The 21,255-nt window shown below is 37.2% G+C and overlaps 1 long non-coding RNA gene across 1 annotated transcript; it reads right to left on the reverse strand.

Annotated features, from left to right (window-relative positions):
- Positions 1-768: 768 nt before the first annotated feature.
- Positions 769-19,703, reverse strand: LOC127136097 (uncharacterized). Its single transcript, XR_007808666.1, has 4 exons — positions 19,479-19,703; positions 19,339-19,390; positions 19,131-19,247; positions 769-1,078 (listed from the first exon to the last, which is right to left on the reverse strand). It is a non-coding gene; the product is annotated as an uncharacterized LOC127136097 (long non-coding RNA).
- Positions 19,704-21,255: the final 1,552 nt, after the last annotated feature.

Genomic DNA, 21,255 nt, shown 5'->3' on the forward strand with positions numbered 1-21,255 from the left:
GAAACCTTCTCCTAAAAATAATTAAAATCACATAATTAATATTAATAACCAATTAGTTACTTTTTTAAATATAATTTGATCAACTTAAGTGACAAAAGTCAATAAATACTTACTCCAAACAACTTAAACCAATCAGCTTTCGTATCAGGATCGAGTGCAGACCAATGATGTATAGGTTTATAAAATTGTTTGCGTATCGCATAATTAATGGCACCAGCAACTTCTTTGGCAGGAACTAGCCTACAAAATACAATAATAAAACTACTAAATTATTAAGAATCATATGGATAGTAATATTCTCAACTTTCTTAACAGGTTATATATATTTTAGACAAAATACAATAATAAAACTACTAAATTATTAAATTATGAGAATATATATGACTTACCCAGTACCAGATGGTTTTATAATAACTTTCCCATTCTCATCTATTGTTGGCACAAGAGGGGTAATAGTTTCTTGACCCACCGCCTCATCCTCATCAGCATCCACATCTTCCTCCTCTGCCAAATTTGAAGGGCTAGCCATTGTTTGAAGGTTTATACTTTGAGGGCCAGCCATTGTTTGATGGCTTAAAGTTGGAGTAGGCATAAAACTAAATTTCTCAGAGGTAGTGGCATGAACAGGTACTACAGTTGGAGCTGGTGTTGGCATCGACGATGCAGCCTGCACAGACGATGCTGCCTGAGCTGGTGTTGGCATCGACGATGCAGCCTGGACGGACGATGCTGCCTGAGCTGGTGTTGGCATCAACGATGCTGCCTGCACACACGATTTTTTAGAAGCTGATGTTGGCATTGATGATGCAACCTGCACGGACGATGCTTCCTGAGCTGGTGTTGGCATCGACGATGCAGCCTGCACAGATGATTTTTTCGAAGCTGATGTCGGCATCGACGATGCAACCTGCACGGACGGTGCTGCCTGAGCTGGTGTTGGTGCCGATGATGCATCCTGCATAGACAATGTTGTTTGAGCAGGTTTCCTAACGATATGCTTCTTGTTAATTATGCGATTTCGTTCTTCTTGAAGTTTTCCTGGTGCTAATACCTTAGCTTTTCCACCTCTTTTAGTCATCTGTTGTCATAAAAATAAAAGGATTAGTCAGTCTCACACTCTTAACAGTATCATAACATTATCAAATGCAGTTTCTGATAAAATTAAAAGTAAAAGAAAAGATGTGGCGAGTATAATATTAAATTAATTTTAGTTCAACAAATGCATAGTAAAGTCACTGCAAATTATTTCATCAATTGTGAAAGCATCACTTCTGAAAACAACAAAAAGCACACATCCTGCAAAATATCTTGGGTATGTGCATAGAACTACATAGAAGATACCATAGACATTTTGGAAGATGCAACAAAGGAGCGTGAAAACTATCATGTTGGAAAGAATGCATAAGATACATTTACACAACAGTGGATATGATAATATAAAATAATTCCTCGCAAATGTAATTTAACAGTCTATACTTGGCAGCATCAAGTTACAATGATATATCAAAATGAAAAGTTTAGTACGATATCCTACCTGCATCTGATTGAAGGAAAAGGTTGCAAAGTGGGAAACATAAATGCAACCGAAAAAGGACAAAATAGAAAGTACTCACAAGTCATCAGAAAATCAATTAATCAAGGAAATCTACAGTGTTCAAATATTCCATTATAGAAACCTTGTAATCATATCATACATACCAGTATTTTCAGGTTCACCAATATCAAAAAAAGTGTTGAGTAATTCAAGGATGCAAATATCTGCCTAAGCATCAAGTAATTCAAGGATATTAGAAATGGAGCCATTTCAAATACAAAGGAATGCTGCTAACAAAGGAGGGGTAAACAAAGAAAAAGTTCTCTACAGGGAAAAGATAAATGCACAGCGACTTAATTTATCTTCATCAATGCCCTCTATCTGCTTCACTAGTAGAGCAATCAAAAATCTCTTCAAACACATCTAATTGTGACATGTCACGCAAACAAGATATTGCTTCAATTTCTACATTGGGTAGCGCCGGTAACATCCCATCAGATTGATAAGGTACTTCATCCTCTATGTTGTCAATCTCTACGCGACCCCTTGGTTTTGTGGTGATTGCCGCACACCATCCACGCATATCTCTACACATTTCTGGATATGGGACATAATACACTTGTCTTGCATTTTGCACAAGGATGAAAGGATCATAAGGACGATAACGTTTATCCATCTTAATATCCACAGTTTTATATTGTGGGTGAACCTTTGTGCCCGTATTCCTTGTTGGATCAAACCATTCACAATAAAAAACTGGAATCTTATGCTTCAGACCAAAGTAATCTAGCTCAAAGATATGTTTGATTATTCCATAAAAATCAGTATTTCCTCCTTCTGCAAGACCTTTCACGTGCACACCACAATTGCTAGTTTTTCTACCTTTGCTCCATTCTTCAGTATGAAACTTGTACCCATTGATAAAATACATGTTCCATGATATGGCCATTGATGCAGGACTGCGAGACAAGGCAATTATATCTTGGTTAGTAACTCCATTTGTCTCCTCATTTACATATTTCTTCAGCCATATGGGAAACTCTATATGTATGCTCCCAGATGAATCTTCTATATCTAGAGAGTGGTTCTCTAAGAATATGCTGAAATAAATCACACGATTCATAAGTAAATATCTATTATGATATGCATCAATAATTTGATTGAATATATTATGATGCACACTTACTCAAGATATGGTTTAACCTCATCACAATTTATCAAGACATGCACATGTGAAGACTTCCATTCCTTATCAGATAGAAAATATTTTCGTGACTTCCCACTTGGTCGACCGCCACTTTGTAGAATGGACATTGTAGGTAGAATGTCATCATTGTCTAAATGAGGTTTGTTACTAAGATTTATGGTTGGCAACAAACGGAAAGAGTTGAAATAATGAGAGCAAAAGTAATTTGTCTCGCGATGTATATAATCACTGCATATGGAACCTTCAACTCTAGCCTTATTTGTCACTGCCCTCTTTGAGACTCCCATAAATCTGCACATTCAATCATTCCACGTTTATTAATTTATGATAAACATGCAATAACTTAATAAAATCAACCACAACAATTACCTTTCGAATGGATACATCCATCGGTACTGTACTGGACCACCTAGAATTGCTTCTTTGGCAAGATGGATTGGAAGATGCTCCATTGAGTCAAAGAAACCTGGTGGAAAAATCCTTTCCAACTTGCATATGATAATTGGAATATTCTCATCCAACTTAATTAAGTCGTCCATCCTCAATGTATTGCAACAAAGATCTTTAAAGAATCGACTTAGCTCAGTTAATGGTTTCCAAACCAAATCTGGCAATGAATGGAATGCAATTGGGAGTAAACATTCCATGAAAACATGACAATCATGGCTCTTCATCCCATGCACCGTACCCTTTTCTACATTGGCACACCTACTGAGGTTTGAAGCATAGCCATCTGGCATTCTCAATTCCTTAAGCCATTTACAAACCAACTTGGCTTCAGATTTGGTTAGAGTGTAACTAGCCTTTGGTTTACCATTCTTTCCGTTTTCTAAGGGTTGGAGCTCCAAGTCCCCGCGAAAGCATAATTTAGCCAAGTCTTCTCTTGCCTTTTCATTATCCTTTGTTTTATCCTTAACATTCATGACAGTATTAAATATATTATCGAAGACGTTTTTTTCTATGTGCATCACATCGAGGTTATGCCTTAACAAGTTATCCTTCCAATATGGGAGATCCCAAAAAATACTTCGCTTTTTCCAATTGTGATCCACTCCATACCCTTCGAATTCTTTCCATTTCGCCTCCCATCCAATTTCAGTAACTTTTGGAAAATTACTTATTACCGCCCATATATCTTTCCCTGTGGAAATGGGAGGTGGCTCATTGGTCACAACCCTATTTTTTAGGAAACTTCTTTTACTCCTTCTGAAGGAGTGATTAGATGGCATGAAACGACGATGACAGTCAAACCAGGAATTCTTATGGCCACTTTTCAAGGTGAAAGCATCAGTGTGTTCCATACAATGAGGGCATGCCAATTTACCTTGTGTTCCCCATCCAGATAACATACCATAGGCCGGAAAATCATTAATTGTCCACATCAAGCAGGCTTTCATGATGAAGTTTTGTTTTGTAGATATATCATAGGTCAATATTCCATTGGACCACAATCGATGTAGATCATCAATCAATGGTTGCAAGTAGACATCTATCTTTAATTTAGGGTTTTTAGGTCCGGGTATGAGGCATGCCAAAAACAAGTATGGTTTGGTCATGCACATTTCAGGGGGGAGATTATACGGAGTAACTATTATTGGCCAACATGAGTATGGAGAAGCAGACGCTTGAATGTAAGGAGTAAAACCATCTGAACACAGACCCAACCTTACATTTCTGGGTTCCCTAGAAAAGTCAGGATATACACTATCAAAATGTTTCCATGCTTTTCCATCTGACGGGTGGCGAAGGATGTTGGAACTATTTTTGTTCATGTGATGCCATCTCATTTCACTTGCCGACTCAGTTGATGCATACAATCTTTGTAATCTGGGAATGATTGGGAAGTAGAACATTCTCTTCACTGGGATATCTTTGTACTTTCCCATGCCAGTCTTGCGAGGAATGAACCTAGGAGCATTACAAAATTTGCACTCTGATAGATTGCTATCATCCTTGTAATATAACATACAACCATTCTTACAACAATCAATCTTCTCAACCTTTAGCCCTAACTTAGATACCAACTGTGTTGCTTGGTAATAGTTATCGGGCAAGCATTTTTGAACTGGACATACACTTTTAAGCATTTGTGCAACAAAATCTAAACCTTTTTGTGGTACATGCCAATTAGACCTAATTTCAAGAAGTTGAGTAGATATTGATAATATTGATTGGGTAGCTCCCTCATAAATGGGCTTGTTGAAAGATATCAACTTGTCATAAAATCGTTTGGCATCTTCGTTGGGAAACTCATCCTCCGTATATTCCTCAACTTCTATGTTATCATTCACGTGAGAGAATACTCCATAAGGCCTAAAAGCATCATACACCATCTGATTCATTGCCTCAATTTGGTCATCATGATGCACATGCTCACTACTATTTGAATCATTCCTTGTATTAACATTGAGCTCTACTTCTCCATGTTGAGTCCAAATCCAATAGTCTGGTTGAAATCCATCTCGATACAAGTGAAGTCTAACATTAGTTGGTGTTCTTATCTTGAGACACTTGCAATTTATACACGGACACCTTATCCCTCCCTCAGATTTACAAATAGGTTGTTGCAAAGCCCTCTTTACGAAGTCTTTAACCCCGCGAACATACTCTTCTTTCAATCCGTGTCTATTGGAATATACTCTATCGTACATCCAAGTACGATCCATTTTCTATAAGGCAAACAATTAACTCGTCAACCTCTGAAAATTAAAACATATATTAGACAAAAATGAATGGCTGATAAGTTCCTAATGGGTATTAGGAGAAAATCAGATAACTTCCTAATGGGTATTAGGAGAGAATAGAATACATGCATTCCAAGGGATTTTTATTTTATTTTCAGTGGTTCAAAAATTAAACATGACGAACATACCAAATTTTAATACTATTGTACATTATTATTTCAGACCGTAAACAAAATTGCTGCACAGATTTATAAATCTATTAAACTGCTGTATATTTTAACAAATCCAATAAGATATTGTACTCACTTCCTGAAATCTAACTAAAACAATGTAAGCCTTAATTCTTAGTTTATTTTTTAATGTAAACCGAACCAAAACTACATGTTAATGGAAATAACTAACAACTTGCAGTATGTAGTCACTATATAGACTGTAAGAACAAAAAGTGTTCTACAACAGACTCCATGATTTTGATGATAACAAAGGATGAAACCAAAAATGGCACCCTAACGAAAAGTTTCTAAGTGTGCAGGGTTCTAAAGAAAGAAGAAATAAATCTGATGATGTCATCAGATGCACAACAAGATCAGATACAAATTATCAAGTATCAGAAGCATCTAAAGTGGAATCTCATTCAAGAAGCTTTGACTCTGGACAAAACTGCAAAGTATCAGAAGCATCTGAACATGAAGTAAAGTCTAGAAGCTCTGACTCTGAACAAATGTCTTCTGTAAATTCTGAAGTTATCAGCGCCATCTGAACTTTCAAGAGATAACATCAGAAGCCAGTTTCTCCAGATACACAAAGACTCTAATCAGAATTGTTAATCATGATGAAGTAACGTTTAAGCCAAGTTAAAGTTCTGCAAATGGATTTCCTCAAATAGAAAGAGACGTTAATCTCCACTTCCAAGATAGAAGATACTAATTGTGGTAAGTAGTCACTTCTAAGAGAAAAAGTCTACTGCAGAAGCTATTAATGGAATGGCGTAACTACATCTCAATATCCAACAGATTCAACGCTACTTCAACTCTACTTCAACTCCTATAAATAGAGAAGAAATCTCATTCAGTAAATACGAAGAAATCACTAGCCAAAACTATACTGAAATCATATCACGCTCAAGAAAAACACCTTTGTTCTTCAAAGATTTTCACTAAGCTTTTGCTTATCAAGTGAAAAATTTGTTCTTAAGTTTGTAATATTTGCTTTCTTAGAAGCACTCTAGATTACACATCTTGTATCTAATTTTTATTTGATTTCCTCAAGTGACTCTTTGTAGTCTGTAGACTTGAGAGGACTAAGAGATTTTCTTCTCTCTTAGGGGTTGTTTGTAATCTTTCAAGATTAGTGGATTAAGTCCTTGTTGAAGGCGAAATCACCTTGGCCGGGTGGACTGGAGTAGCTTTGTGTTATAAGCGAACCAGTATAAAATCATTGTGTGACTTCATTTTGCAAAAGCGCTTATTTTTCAAACAATTCAAACCCCCCCTTTCTTGTTTTTCTCACCTTCAATTGGTATCAGAGCTCCGGCTCTGTTATTGATTTTCAAATCAAACACTTAACCGTGTAGAGAGATCCAGTGCGAGAAAAACAAATGGCCCACTCAAATGAGAAAGATTCTTACAATGCCAAGCCTCCTGTTTTTGATGGAGAAAAGTTTGATTACTGGAAAGATAGAATCGAAAGTTTCTTTCTGGGTTATGATGCTGACCTCTGGGACATTGTCACAGATGGATACAAACCTCCAACCTTAAATGGAGCTGAAGTTCCCAGAAGCAAAATGTCAGAAGATCAGAAACGTGAGTTCAAAAATCATCACAAGGCCAGAACAATACTTCTAAATGCTATATCATACAACGAATACGAAAAGATCACCAACAGAGAGACGGCTAAAGATATACTTGACTCTCTGAAGATGACCCATGAAGGAAACTCCCAAGTCAAGGAGACGAAGGCTCTGGCGTTGATCCAGAAATATGAAGCCTTCAAGATGGAAGATGACGAAGCTATAGAAGCTATGTTTTCCAGATTCCAAACTCTTATTGCAGGTCTTAAAGTGCTAGACAAAGGATACACGACTGCAGATCATGTTAAGAAGATTGTCAGAAGTCTGCCAAAGAAATGGAGACCTATGGTTACTGCTCTGAAGTTATCAAAGGATCTGAACAGTATCAGCCTTGAAGAACTTGTTAGTTCTCTCAGAAGCCATGAGATAGAACTAGAGGAGGATGAGCCTCAGAAAAGGAACAAGTCAGTGGCGCTGAAGTCCAGACCTGAAAGACGGAAGTCAGACAGAACCAAAGCTCTCCAGGCAGAAACTGCAGATACTGACGACTCTGAACCTGAAGACTCTGATGATGAAGAAGAACTGTCCTTACTAACCAGAAGAGTTAAGCAACTCTGGAAAAGAAGGAACAACAACAACTTCAGAAGATCAAGACCCAGAGGGGATAGATCAGAGTCAACTTCAAAAGGTAAACCTAATAAAGATATTACCTGTTTTGAATGTAAAGAAACAGGTCATTATAGAAATGAATGCCCCAAGCTGAAGAAAGATAACTCTAAGAAAGAAAGCTTCAAGAAAAATGCCTTCAGAACAAAGAAGGGATTAATGGCCACCTGGGACGATAGTGAATCAGGATCATCAGAATCTGACTCTGATGAACAAGCCAACGTAGCATTTATGGCTACCACATCCAGCAGCTCAGATGAAGAATCTGAAGAGGTATTTTCTGAACTTTCTAGATCTGACTTAGAATCATGTTTATCAGAAACTCTTACCTCTCTTCAGAAATTAAAACAAAAAGTTAAAAGCATTAAAGGCCTTCTTAAAGCAAAATCTGAAGAATGTAGTGAACTTGAGACAACAATTCTAGCACATGAAGATACAATCAAATCTTTAACGTTAGAAAGAGATGGAGCTAAAACAAAAAGCTTAAAATTAGAAGAAGCGTTGTCTCAAGCACCACAAACTTCAAATGAAATTATTTATAAATATGAAGAAGCCTTTCAGAAGTTTCTGAAGAGTGGAATAGATAGGAGTATTATGGCATCCATGATTTATGGAGTAAGTCAGAATAATAAAAGGGGAATTGGGTATGATTCTGATTCTGATAAAACTTCTACCAGTAACCAAATTAAATCACCTTTTTCATACCACTACACACACACACAAGAACACAAATTTAAAAATGCTAGAAGACCCAAAGTTGTAAGAAACTCTGGGAAAACTAATCTGAAAGGACCCAAGAGATTCTGGGTACCGAAAGATAAGATTATCTATGTTGCAGATATCCTATGCAGCAAAGTTCAGACACCAGTCATGGTACCTGGACTCTGGATGCTCGCGACATATGACGGGAAGAAAGTCTATGTTCCAAAGCCTGGAACTTAAAGACGCTGGCTTTGTAGGCTTCGGAGGAGATCAGAAAGGAAGGATCAGAGGCTCCGGAACTATTGGTAATGGTACTCTTCCCTCTATATCTGATGTTCTTTATGTAGAAGGATTAATGCATAACTTGTTATCCATAAGTCAATTAAGTGATAACGGTTATGATGTAATCTTTAATCAAAAAACGTGTAAAGCCATTAGTCAGAACGATGGCTCTGTCCTTTTCACAGGCAAGAGGAAAAACAACATTTATAAAATAAATCTTTCTGATTTAAAAGATCAAAATGTTAAATGTTTAATGTCAGTTCACGAAGAGCAATGGGTATGGCATAGACGCTTAGGCCACATTAGCATGAGGAAACTTTCTCAGCTAACTAAACTTGAGTTAGTCAGAGGCTTACCTAAACTGAAGTTTTCTTCAGATGCTCTGTGTGAAGCTTGTCAGAAAGGAAAGTTTTCAAAAACATCTTTTAAAAAGAAAAATGTTGTTTCTACCTCTAAGCCTCTGGAGCTTCTTCACATTGACTTATTTGGTCCTGTGAAAACAGCATCAGTCAATGGAAAGAAGTATGGACTTGTAATCGTTGATGATTACAGCCGCTGGACATGGGTAAAATTCCTAAAGCACAAGAGTGAGTCTCACTCTGTATTCACCAGTTTCTGTTCTAAAGTGCAAAAAGAATTTGACTCTAAAATTATTAGAGTCAGAAGTGATCATGGTGGAGAATTTGAAAATAAAGATTTTGAAGAATTATTTGATTCTAATGGAATATCCCATGATTTCTCCTGCCCTAGAACTCCACAACAAAATGGAGTTGTAGAGAGGAAGAATAGGACACTCCAAGAAATGGCCAGAACCATGATCAATGAAACAAATGTAGCAAAGCACTTTTGGGCAGAAGCTGTAAATACAGCGTGTTACATTCAGAATAGAATCTCTATTAGACCTATTCTGGATAAGACTCCCTATGAACTGTGTAAGGGAAGAAAACCCAACATTTCATATTTTCATCCTTTTGGATGCATTTGCTTTATATTAAATACTAAACAACATATGAACAAGTTTGATTCCAAAGCACAGAAAGGTATTATGTTAGGATACTCAGAACGCTCTAAAGGCTACAGAGTATACAACACAGAAACCAAAATTGTGGAGGAATCAATTCATGTTAGATTTGATGATAAGCTTGACCCTGAAAAGTCAAAGCTAGTTGAAAAGTTTGCAGATTTAGAGATCACTCTGGTAGAATCTGAGAAAACTCCAGAAGCAACTGTCACTCCAGACTCTGAAGAAATTAAATCTCCAGAAATTCCAAGGAAAGTCAAGAGTCGTAGCAACGTATCTGAAGATTTGATTTTGGGAAACAAAGATGAACCTGTTAGAACCAGATCTACCTTCAGAACTTCTGAAGATATTCCTCTGGGACTAGTGTCTCTGATTGAGCCTACGTCCTGTGATGAAGCTCTTCAAGATAACGATTGGGTGGCAGCTATGCAAGAAGAGTTAGATCAATTCTCCAAGAATGATGTCTGGGATCTCGTTCCTAAACCCAGAGGCACTCATGTCATTGGAACCAGATGGGTGTTCAGAAACAAACTGAACGAGAAAGGAGAAGTTGTCAGAAACAAAGCTCGACTGGTAGCTCAAGGTTATAGTCAACAAGAAGGTATTGATTATAATGAAACTTTTGCTCCAGTCGCAAGGTTAAAGTCTATTCGTCTTCTTGTATCATTTGCTATTAATCACTCTATAAAATTATACCAAATGGATGTCAAGAGTGCATTTCTTAATGGTTATATTTCAGAAGAAGTGTATGTAAATCAACCTCCAGGCTTTGAAAACTCAAACTTTCCAGAACATGTTTTCAAACTTAAGAAATCCTTATATGGACTTAAACAAGCTCCCAGAGCTTGGTATGAACGTCTGAGCAATTTTCTTCTGGAACAAAATTTTATCAGAGGGAAAGTTGATTCTACACTCTTCTGTAAAAATCATGAAAATGATCTCATGATATGCCAAATTTATGTTGATGACATTATTTTTGGTTCTGCTAATATCTCTGTTTGCCAAGAATTTTCCAAGTTAATGCAGGTAGAATTTGAAATGAGTCTAATGCAAGAACTAAAGTTCTTTCTGGGAATTCAAATTAATCAAACTCCAGAAGTCACATACATTCATCAAAGCAAGTACATTAAAGATGTTCTGAAGAAGTTTGACATGACTGAATGCAACTCTGCAAAGACTCCTATGCACCCAACTTGCATTCTGGAAAAGGAAGAGGTAAGCAACAAGGTTTGTCAGAAGCTCTATCGAGGTATGATAGGCTCTCTTCTCTATCTGACTGCTACTCGTCCTGATATTCTCTTTAGTGTCTGTCTCTGTGCCAGATTCCAATCAGATCCTAGAGAATCTCATTTAACAGCTGTTAAGAGAATTCTTAAGTATCTGAAAGGAACTCCTAACCTGGGCCTGATGTATGAGAAAACATCAGAGTATAGGCTTTCTGGTTATTGTGATGCAGATTATGCAGGAGATAGAATAGAACGAAAAAGCACATCTGGAAATTGCCAGCTTCTGGGAAACAATCTAATCTCCTGGGCTAGCAAAAGACAGTCAACTATCGCTCTATCAACTGCAGAAGCAGAATACATCTCAGCATCACTGTGCACAACTCAGATGCTCTGGATGAAGCATCAGCTAGAAGATCTTCAGATATTTGAGAGTAACATTCCTATCCTTTGTGATAATACTGCTGCTATTTGTTTGAGTAAGAATCCTATTCTACATTCCAGAGCCAAACACATAGAAATTAAACATCATTTTATTAGAGACTATGTTCAGAAAGGAATAGTAACGCTGAAGTTCATTGATACAGAACATCAATGGGCAGATATTTTTACTAAGCCTCTAGCTGAAGATAGATTTCGTTTTATATTAGAAAATCTGAACATTAAAAATTGCCCTGAGTAAAATTTGGCTCTGAACATGTAAAATGAGACTCTGATAAAAACAAATACACTTCTGCCTCTGACTCTGATACTTCTACCAAGTTAAGAAGATATCTGAGTTAGAAATCTTCAGAAATCCTTTGGTATTCCTGAAGATCAGAAACATCAACACGTGGGGAACATGCGTCTAACCCTAGAACTTCTAGACAGCTGTCAAAAGAAATCAAAGGTCAGAACGCTTGAAATCTCCTCGAGCAGTGTGCTTACTGTTGGGATTAGACATTCATTTATTAGCTATAATCATTTTTCCTCCCCTAGCGTGCAAATCTTGTGTTCTGTTCCAACGCAATTAAATGTGTCGTTTTGCATGTGTTTTTACCCTTAGGTATATAAACACTTTTCTCACATTTCACACACTTATCACTCTTCACTCACTCTTAAACCCTAAACCCTCTCTCGAAGTTTTCTCTGCAACCTTCTCAGTTCTTCATCTTCTTCATCAATCTTCGTCATGAATCCTCAAGAGCAAGCAGTTTTTAACTTCTCCCAACAAATGGAAGCCGCTTCTAATCCCCAAACCTCAAACACTCAAACACCCATGGTTGTAGACGTTACCACAACCCCAGTCTACAAAGAACCTCACATTTTGGAACGCGAACAACACATAAACCTTTCAACTCCCTTTGAAGGTTTAGATGTACTGTGTGAATCGCTGGTGGATTTTGAGAACTTAAGAAGAAACGGTGTTGATCTTACTGAAGATCTTCACAAGCAAGGTTGGGAAACCTACTTCAACAGATTGTATGGTCCAATCTATCCTCTTCTGGTGAAAGAATTCTGGAGATGTGCAGATGCTGATGACGAGTTCATTGTTTCTTTTGTTCTGGGAGTGAAGATCATTATCACAGAAGCGTCTATTGCTTCTTTGCTGAATATGGAGAAAGCTGGAGGTAAGAGGATTTACAACATTCCTCCAAGGTCCAAGCGCATCACAGAAGTCATTAACCCTACAATCTTCAAAGCAAATGTTGAAGGAAACCCATCTAAGAACAAGGAGCTTCATCAGAACCTCCGAGTTTGGCTGAAGATTATTCTGGGAACAATCCATCATCGTCCAGCCTCCAACTCTTCAGATTACATAAATGCTGACCAGAAATGCATCCTCTACTGTATTCAGAAGGGTATTCCAATTAACCTCCCTGTTCTCCTCTTCAGATATCTGAGGGATTCAGTCAGAGAAACGAGGAATAACATGAAGCCCAGATCCTACATTCCTCTGGGTAGATTGCTCTCTGACATCTTCATTGAGCATGGGCTGGTAGATGCTCTGGAGAAGACCAGATGTATGGATGATCTGGCAATTGATGTGGGAAAGCCTCTGAATGCCAAAAATCTGAGGAGTATGGGAATCATCAAAGACATCAGAGTCAAGCCCACTATGAATGTGACCTGGGAAGCTCTGAAGGATCAGAGGAAGATGCCTCATGGCCTTGAAAGGTTCTTCAAGAATGAACCCAGAGATGCCATTGCTATCTACCTTCAGGATCGTCTGGATGAAGGCATTGATATTTCTGATTTCCGCCTTGAAGACTGTCTGGACTCTGTAGAAGATCTGGTCAGATACAAAAGAGGTCTTTCTGAGAAGAAAATAGCTGAGGAAGCAAGGAAGGCAAAGAAAGCCAGACTTGGAGAAACCTCTGGCACCAAAGCTTCAGCACCTCTGAATGTCTCTTCTGGTAAGTCTATTCCTCCTGTCTCTTCTGAATCTATAATGGCTTCCTCTAACCCTCTCTCCTCTCAACCAATATATACCACCTCTGAAATACCACCCTCAATCACCAGAACCTCTCAACCTCCACCTGTTCTAAAAATTGCTCGAAATTTCACAACAACCTCTGACCCTAATCAACTATATCACCACAGCTCCTCCTCATCCTCTGAATATGAATCACCCCCTTACCTTTCCCCTTCTTCTGACCAAGAGTTATCTGATCATGAGTCCTCTGATCAAGAACACTCTGACCCAAACTCCCCAACAATAGCTGAAATCTATGCTAAAAATTTCGCCCCACAAACTCAAACACAAACTGAAGTAACCTCACCCCTCCAAACTTCACTTCCACCACAACAAACAACAACCTTACCATCTGAAACTCAACCATCTGATCCCTTCACCTCTAATATCACTCCACCAATTATTCCCGCTGTACCTGGACCAGACTCTGACCCTTTAGACCTAAATCCACTATATGCTTCATCTCCTAGTCTTCAACCAGACGTAGATTCTGAACTTCAAGCAGAATCTGAACCTCAACAAACTGAACCTCAACAATCTGAACCTCAACAAACTGAACCTCAACAATCTGAACCTCAACAAACTGAACCTCAACCTCTAAATCTCAGCCCTCAAAACTCTCCACCTCATTCACCTGAACCTGAACCTGAACTTACCATACCTACCCTTGAGGAGGCCATTATACAGGTTGCAGAAGCCTCAGTCCAGAAGATCAAGTCTCTGGCTAAAAACTCTGAAGTTAGTGATGATCCTAAATCTGTTAGGACACACTGGAACAGAGTCATTAGTTGGATGACCTCTGAGTCTTATAGGCTGAAGAGTATCTCTGAACAAGTCAGAAATGGCTACATCAGAGACTCTGAGGAAAGACTCCAAGAGAGACTGGCTAGAGAAGCTGAGGCCAGAAGGTTAGAGGAAGAAAGATTGGCTAGGGAAGCTGAAGAAGAAGCTAAGAGGTTGGAAGAAGAACGCCTGGCAAAGGAAGCAGAACTTCTAAGGATTCAGGAAGCTGAAGCCAAGGCTAAGGCAAATGCAGAAGCCCAAGCTGCTGCTGAAGCTGAAGCTCAGCAGGCTCTGATTCAGGGGGAGTCTTCCTCTGCGATCCCTCTGATTCTTAACACTCTGAAGGAAATCAAGCAAGATCAGCAAGAGATCAAGAAAGATCAGAATGAGCTTCGTGCCAGGATGGACAAACAAGATGCCCTGAATGAAAACATCCAGAACATGTTTGCCATGCTGCTTCAGAGACTTCCTCAACCTCCAAACCCTTAGGCACTTAGGATTTTTTTTTTTGTTTGTTTGCCTAAGTGTTTTTGCTTCTGTCTTTCTTTTTAGCTCTGATATTCTGTTGAATCTAATGTTTTGACTGCTGTTTGCCTTTGTGTTTTTCAATGAAGTGTTTTTTCTCTTTATTTTTCTTTTCATTTTTTTTATGCCTTTTTGATTATGCCAAAAAGGGGGAGAAATTATTAAATAGCTCTGATGAAAATTATGTCTAAAACCTTAAGCATTCTGCAACAATTATAGAATTAGTTCTGATATAAATAGCTCTGATTAAATAATAGCTCTGATTAAATAACTCTAACTTTAAAGTTAAGCATTTGCAGAAAGTTTTCAGAAACCTAATTACTTGGAAAGCTCTGGTAAGAACTTCTGAACTCCCTAGCGCTAACTCAGGGGGAGCTTTTGTTTATCTGATCTAATATTTTTCATGTTTCATCTGATAATTTTATTTGTTTTGTCATCATCAAAAAGGGGGAGATTGTAAGAACAAAAAGTGTTCTACAACAGACTCCATGATTTTGATGATAACAAAGGATGAAACCAAAAATGGCACCCTAACGAAAAGTTTCTAAGTGTGCAGGGTTCTAAAGAAAGAAGAAATAAATCTGATGATGTCATCAGATGCACAACAAGATCAGATACAAATTATCAAGTATCAGAAGCATCTAAAGTGGAATCTCATTCAAGAAGCTTTGACTCTGGACAAAACTGCAAAGTATCAGAAGCATCTGAACATGAAGTAAAGTCTAGAAGCTCTGACTCTGAACAAATGTCTTCTGTAAATTCTGAAGTTATCAGCGCCATCTGAACTTTCAAGAGATAACATCAGAAGCCAGTTTCTCCAGATACACAAAGACTCTAATCAGAATTGTTAATCATGATGAAGTAACGTTTAAGCCAAGTTAAAGTTCTGCAAATGGATTTCCTCAAATAGAAAGAGACGTTAATCTCCACTTCCAAGATAGAAGATACTAATTGTGGTAAGTAGTCACTTCTAAGAGAAAAAGTCTACTGCAGAAGCTATTAATGGAATGGCGTAACTACATCTCAATATCCAACAGATTCAACGCTACTTCAACTCTACTTCAACTCCTATAAATAGAGAAGAAATCTCATTCAGTAAATACGAAGAAATCACTAGCCAAAACTATACTGAAATCATATCACGCTCAAGAAAAACACCTTTGTTCTTCAAAGATTTTCACTAAGCTTTTGCTTATCAAGTGAAAAATTTGTTCTTAAGTTTGTAATATTTGCTTTCTTAGAAGCACTCTAGATTACACATCTTGTATCTAATTTTTATTTGATTTCCTCAAGTGACTCTTTGTAGTCTGTAGACTTGAGAGGACTAAGAGATTTTCTTCTCTCTTAGGGGTTGTTTGTAATCTTTCAAGATTAGTGGATTAAGTCCTTGTTGAAGGCGAAATCACCTTGGCCGGGTGGACTGGAGTAGCTTTGTGTTATAAGCGAACCAGTATAAAATCATTGTGTGACTTCATTTTGCAAAAGCGCTTATTTTTCAAACAATTCAAACCCCCCCTTTCTTGTTTTTCTCACCTTCATAGACTGTCATGTACAGTAGTACCAAATTATTACCATGCCAACACAAATCAACATACAAACCAAAACAAAACTTCTACCTACAAACATACGCAACCAAAACACATAAGCTAGCCGATACACAAAGCAACCGCCTCGAAACCAGAAAAAAAAACACAACACTGGGACAGTGATCACAACAACAGAATAGAACTTAATTCGAAATATAAACAAAATCTATGCGAATCAAATGCCACAAAGGTGAAAGGTTATATCCGATGCTAGAATTTCATTTACAACATAACCAATTCGCAATCCAAGGGAAACCGAAAAGAGAAAAACACAACATAGCCAATGCGTGTTCGAAATCAAAATAAAGTTCAAAAATTTGTAGGGTTCACAATTCCACGAATTCGCGATATAGGGTTCGAAGAGGTTAGAATGGTTATTTATGTTAGAACGTTCGAAGAAGCCGCAAAGTTATGAGAGAGTGAGGTTATAGTCATTTTTCAATTCTGTTTTCCTAACTAATTAACTCTCACAATTTTCACTTAACCGAAATTTAACAAACATTAACAGTCATAACAGAATTCAAAACAACCTACTAACTGATAGCAGACTTAACTCAAGTAAGAAATCTAACAGAAACTTAACTCCATCCTAACAGAAATTCAGTAATCACCAAACAGTTCGCTAATAGCAGTCCACAATAAAAGCATATAATGGTTTCATTTAAGTCATAACAACTCAACATTAACATTAACAGAAGCAAACTATTAGACTTTCAACAATAGTTCACAGCTGACATTACTAATAAGTAATAACACATTCAACTAATTAATTTCCTAACACTTAATTAGCTAAGAAGTTCATAACAGAAACTGTGCAGCAATTTTGTTTCTGTTAGAGGTTATTAGTTAGTTAGGATCTGTTATGAGAAGTTATAAAATCTGTTAGAGGTGGATTTGGTGAGTGAAATGTTTAACTCAAATTCTGTTTTGAAATTAAATTCCATTGTAAATTCAGTTAGTTTAGAAATTCAAAAGTTAGTTGAATCGAAATTGAGATTTAAGTGGAATGTAACTGAAATGAAAATTGTAAAATTTTCCCTCCTTGTTTTATGTGAATGTAGTTATGCAGGTTAATTTCAGTTAGTAAAAAAAGACTGTGAGGATGTTAATTTGTTAAAATTCCTGTTAGGACACTAAGAAACAGTTAAGTGGAAATTTGGAACTGTTATTGAAATGATTGGGTTAGTGACTTCCTGTTATTAAAAAATTATTAGTAATTATTCTCCCTGTTAGTCTATGTTAGTTTTTTTATTTGTTAATTTGCTTATGTGAAATGCTTGAAATTCCGGTTATATTGTCGTTAAAAGCTTGTCAATGTATGATGCGGCATGTTAATTAGCAAGTCAGTTAGAATACACTTGGATTTCTTGTACATTTCCGTTAAAACCACTGTAATTGAATTTTGGTATTAGTAATATTAATTCAGTTAGTTCCTATTGGTTTCTCCACAGGTTTGTAAACCACACTGACTTATTGTTATTTTCGTATGAATGTCAATGAGACGCACGGTTTTGAAAGCATCCCACTTTCACTAATAACTAACTTTGTTAATAGAAACTGAACCTCACTAACCAACTTCTAACTTCCAGGTGTCTTCAACAACCGCTCCGAAAATAACAAACTTCAAAACTCCTCTTCCCAACCTATAACAGAACTGAACCTTCACTCTTCACAACTAACGGAACCAACTAACAGAACCATCATTCTCTCATGACCAAAATCAACTAACCGAATTTCACAACAAATTCTAAACCGTTACCTAACAACTTTTCCCAACAAACTTCTCAAGCAAATCACCTGCAAACAGAATTGAAAAATGACTATAACCTCACTCTCTCATAACTTTGCGGCTTCTTCGAACGTTCTAACATAAATCACCATTCTAACCTCTTCGAACCCTATATCGCGAATTCGTGGAATGCACAACAGGACAACAACACAAGACAGAACAAAGGAACACTTCTCAATTGCAGTCACTAGAAGCAAGCAAAGCACTAACTAAGACACATCAACAACAGTTAGAAAACAAGCACTAATAATCAGGTCACAACAGCCAGATAATCAAGAACAGGATAATTCAAGAAGCAGATAATTCAGTTATGGAATGCAGGCACAGCAGATAATTCAAGAAGCACAACAGCCAAATCAGGTGGCACAATGAAAACATCACCTTCAGCCTGAAGCAAGGAAGGCTCAACAGCAAATATCTCATCAAGAACAGGACAATCTAGAGCATTAGAGGACATACATCAAGCAACAAAAGGGAAACTAAACTACAGATATGAGTTCATCTATAAAGCACTCAAGCAGCCGCATCATCAATACACAATGCAACAAACTTGAAATTACTCGGAGGCAACATCATCAAGAGAACCACATGAAGGACATTCAAGATAAGAGGAAGGATGAAAACATGCATCAATATCATCAACATACCAGAAACCTTGGTTCCACAAAAACAAATCTAAACCAGCACAAACTTTTTCAGCTCTTTTAGTTTGACCCCATAAGAAAAAATTAAGCAGAACTTAGTAAATTCCATAGCCTCCTCATAACCACAAAATCAATTCATAAATAATTCTCAACCTTGAGAAATACTAACTGATGCAAACACTAACTATTGCAAACACTAACAGTTCAGTCTGGTTCCAAATTAACATAGGGATGACTAACCTTGAGAAAGAGTTGTCTTTGCAAAATCCCGGATGATATAGTGCTTCGGTTCCAAATTAACTTGCATTCAACAACTGCTTACTGCCTCCACTAAGTAAGATGAGCATTCTTGAAAACCTACATTCAGAAAACCAATTAGCAAATAATTTGATTTTTGTAGTTTCAGACTTAAAGGAGACTTTAAACATATTTGGAAACAATACTAAACTTGCAAAGAAAAGTTGATTCCAGCATCCACAAAGCCGATAGTTCTGGAAAACCTACATTCAGAAAACATAAAACATATGACTATCTCATACTCATTAAACCAAAACTCCATGGAAATCACTTGAGATGAATATGCATTACCTTTGATGATTCAGAAACCCTTTAACGAGGGATTTTGAATTAGGGATTCTTCAATGGATTCACGGATTAGGGATTCACGAATCGGTTCACGAAATTGGGAAAAAACGGATTCACGATTTAGCATGGAATTAGGGTTTTCGTGTTGTGAAATGAAATGGAGGGAGAGTGAAAAATGACGAGGGAAAAGGAAAGAGGGAAATAAGCTGTCGCGCAATTTTTGGTCAGAAATAGAAAATTCCATAGCGTCCGCCAAGCGGACTCTAATTAATAAATAAAATACTTAAACCTTAAATATATATACATATTATAGATAAATAAATGGAAAATGTATATGTTATAAGAATAGCGTCGGCTACGCGGACTCTAAGTAAATAAATACTAATTAAAAAATAATGCTACTAGATAGAGTCAGTCACACCGACTCTAAATAAATTAATCAAACATTCTTCAAAGGTAACATAACAAGTAGTGTCGGTTTTGCCGACACTGATAAAAAAAATAACTTGTCTTAAAAGATGTACGTAGATAGAGTCCGTTAGTGTAGGCTTAGCCGACACTAATAGTGTCCGTGTCGGTGGCCGACTCTAAACTAGGAGGCTAAAATGACTTATTCTAGTAGTGTGGGTCGTCCGATAAGATCTAAAGATAATCGATGTGTGAGTAGATGATATTAGGTGCCCGACTCTTTGACGAGGCTCCACCTATTTATTTGTCTTTCTGTGACGAGACTCTAGATTGAGCCTGCTAGATTGGGACGACTTCTATGGGCTTTGTATATTCCGAAACAGTTGCCCGCAATTTCTTGCTACCATTTAGTGAGGTAAGGATTGTACTGGCAGACATGAGACCGGTCCCGAGCCCTTTCTCCTCTACCGCTTCAAGTTTCTTAGGTAGGTTTTCGGTTTAAAATGGGAAGCAAAGAAGCCTGTTGCTGAGTGGAAATAATTGATTACAAAAACATGTGCATTATATGCTTGCATAGTAATTGAAATGTTTTGTAGAGCGAACCCTACACATGGACATAAGTTGAAATGTAGAAATGACCTTTTTATAGTATTAAGTATCAAGGGATTTGAGGTTTAATCAGGTTTGTAGATGGTGCTGGTGCGTTTCCTTAGATCTCCTATCAATAATAATTTGGTAATGACCAAGTAATATATGAAGGTTCAAGGGTATATTTGATGTTCTTTGCATTTTCGCCAATTATGAAGCTTATGGACTCTTGCATTGCTTTCTTTCTCTGATCAGTGGCATATTGACTATGTTTTTAGTATGTTTTGTTTGCAATTCTTAAGTAGTTGATCTTTGTTAATGTGCACTTTTATGCTTGTTTGTGTGTTGTTTATATATTTCAGGTGACAAAGGACCAGTCACTACGCCAAATAAGGGAAAAGAGGGCGCTTATTTTGGCCTATAACAGCGCTTTTAAGCGCCCTCTAAAGTGGTGCTGGCATAGGTAAAGACAGCGCTTTGTTTTCCTGGAGAAAGCGCTGTCTAAAGTGGCCCTTTAAGGGCCACATTTTAGTGCGCTTTCAGAAAAAAGCGCCCTCTAAAGTTGTCAATGTAAAGTGTTTAGAGGGCGCTTCCTACAGAAAGCGCCCTCTAAAGTGTTAGTTATTTTAAAAAAATTTGTTTGAAAAACAGTGGATATTTAATTGGTAACCTGTTCGCATGCTGCAAAAGTGTAAAATTCATATTGATTTCATCCTTTAATCCAATGTTATACACCATTAATCCATTGATATATACAACATGAATCCATTTATATACAACATTA

The sequence above is a fragment of the Lathyrus oleraceus genome, chromosome 1, assembly GCF_024323335.1.
Source record: "Lathyrus oleraceus cultivar Zhongwan6 chromosome 1, CAAS_Psat_ZW6_1.0, whole genome shotgun sequence".
In the NCBI taxonomy this organism is placed as follows: Eukaryota; Viridiplantae; Streptophyta; class Magnoliopsida; order Fabales; family Fabaceae; genus Lathyrus; species Lathyrus oleraceus.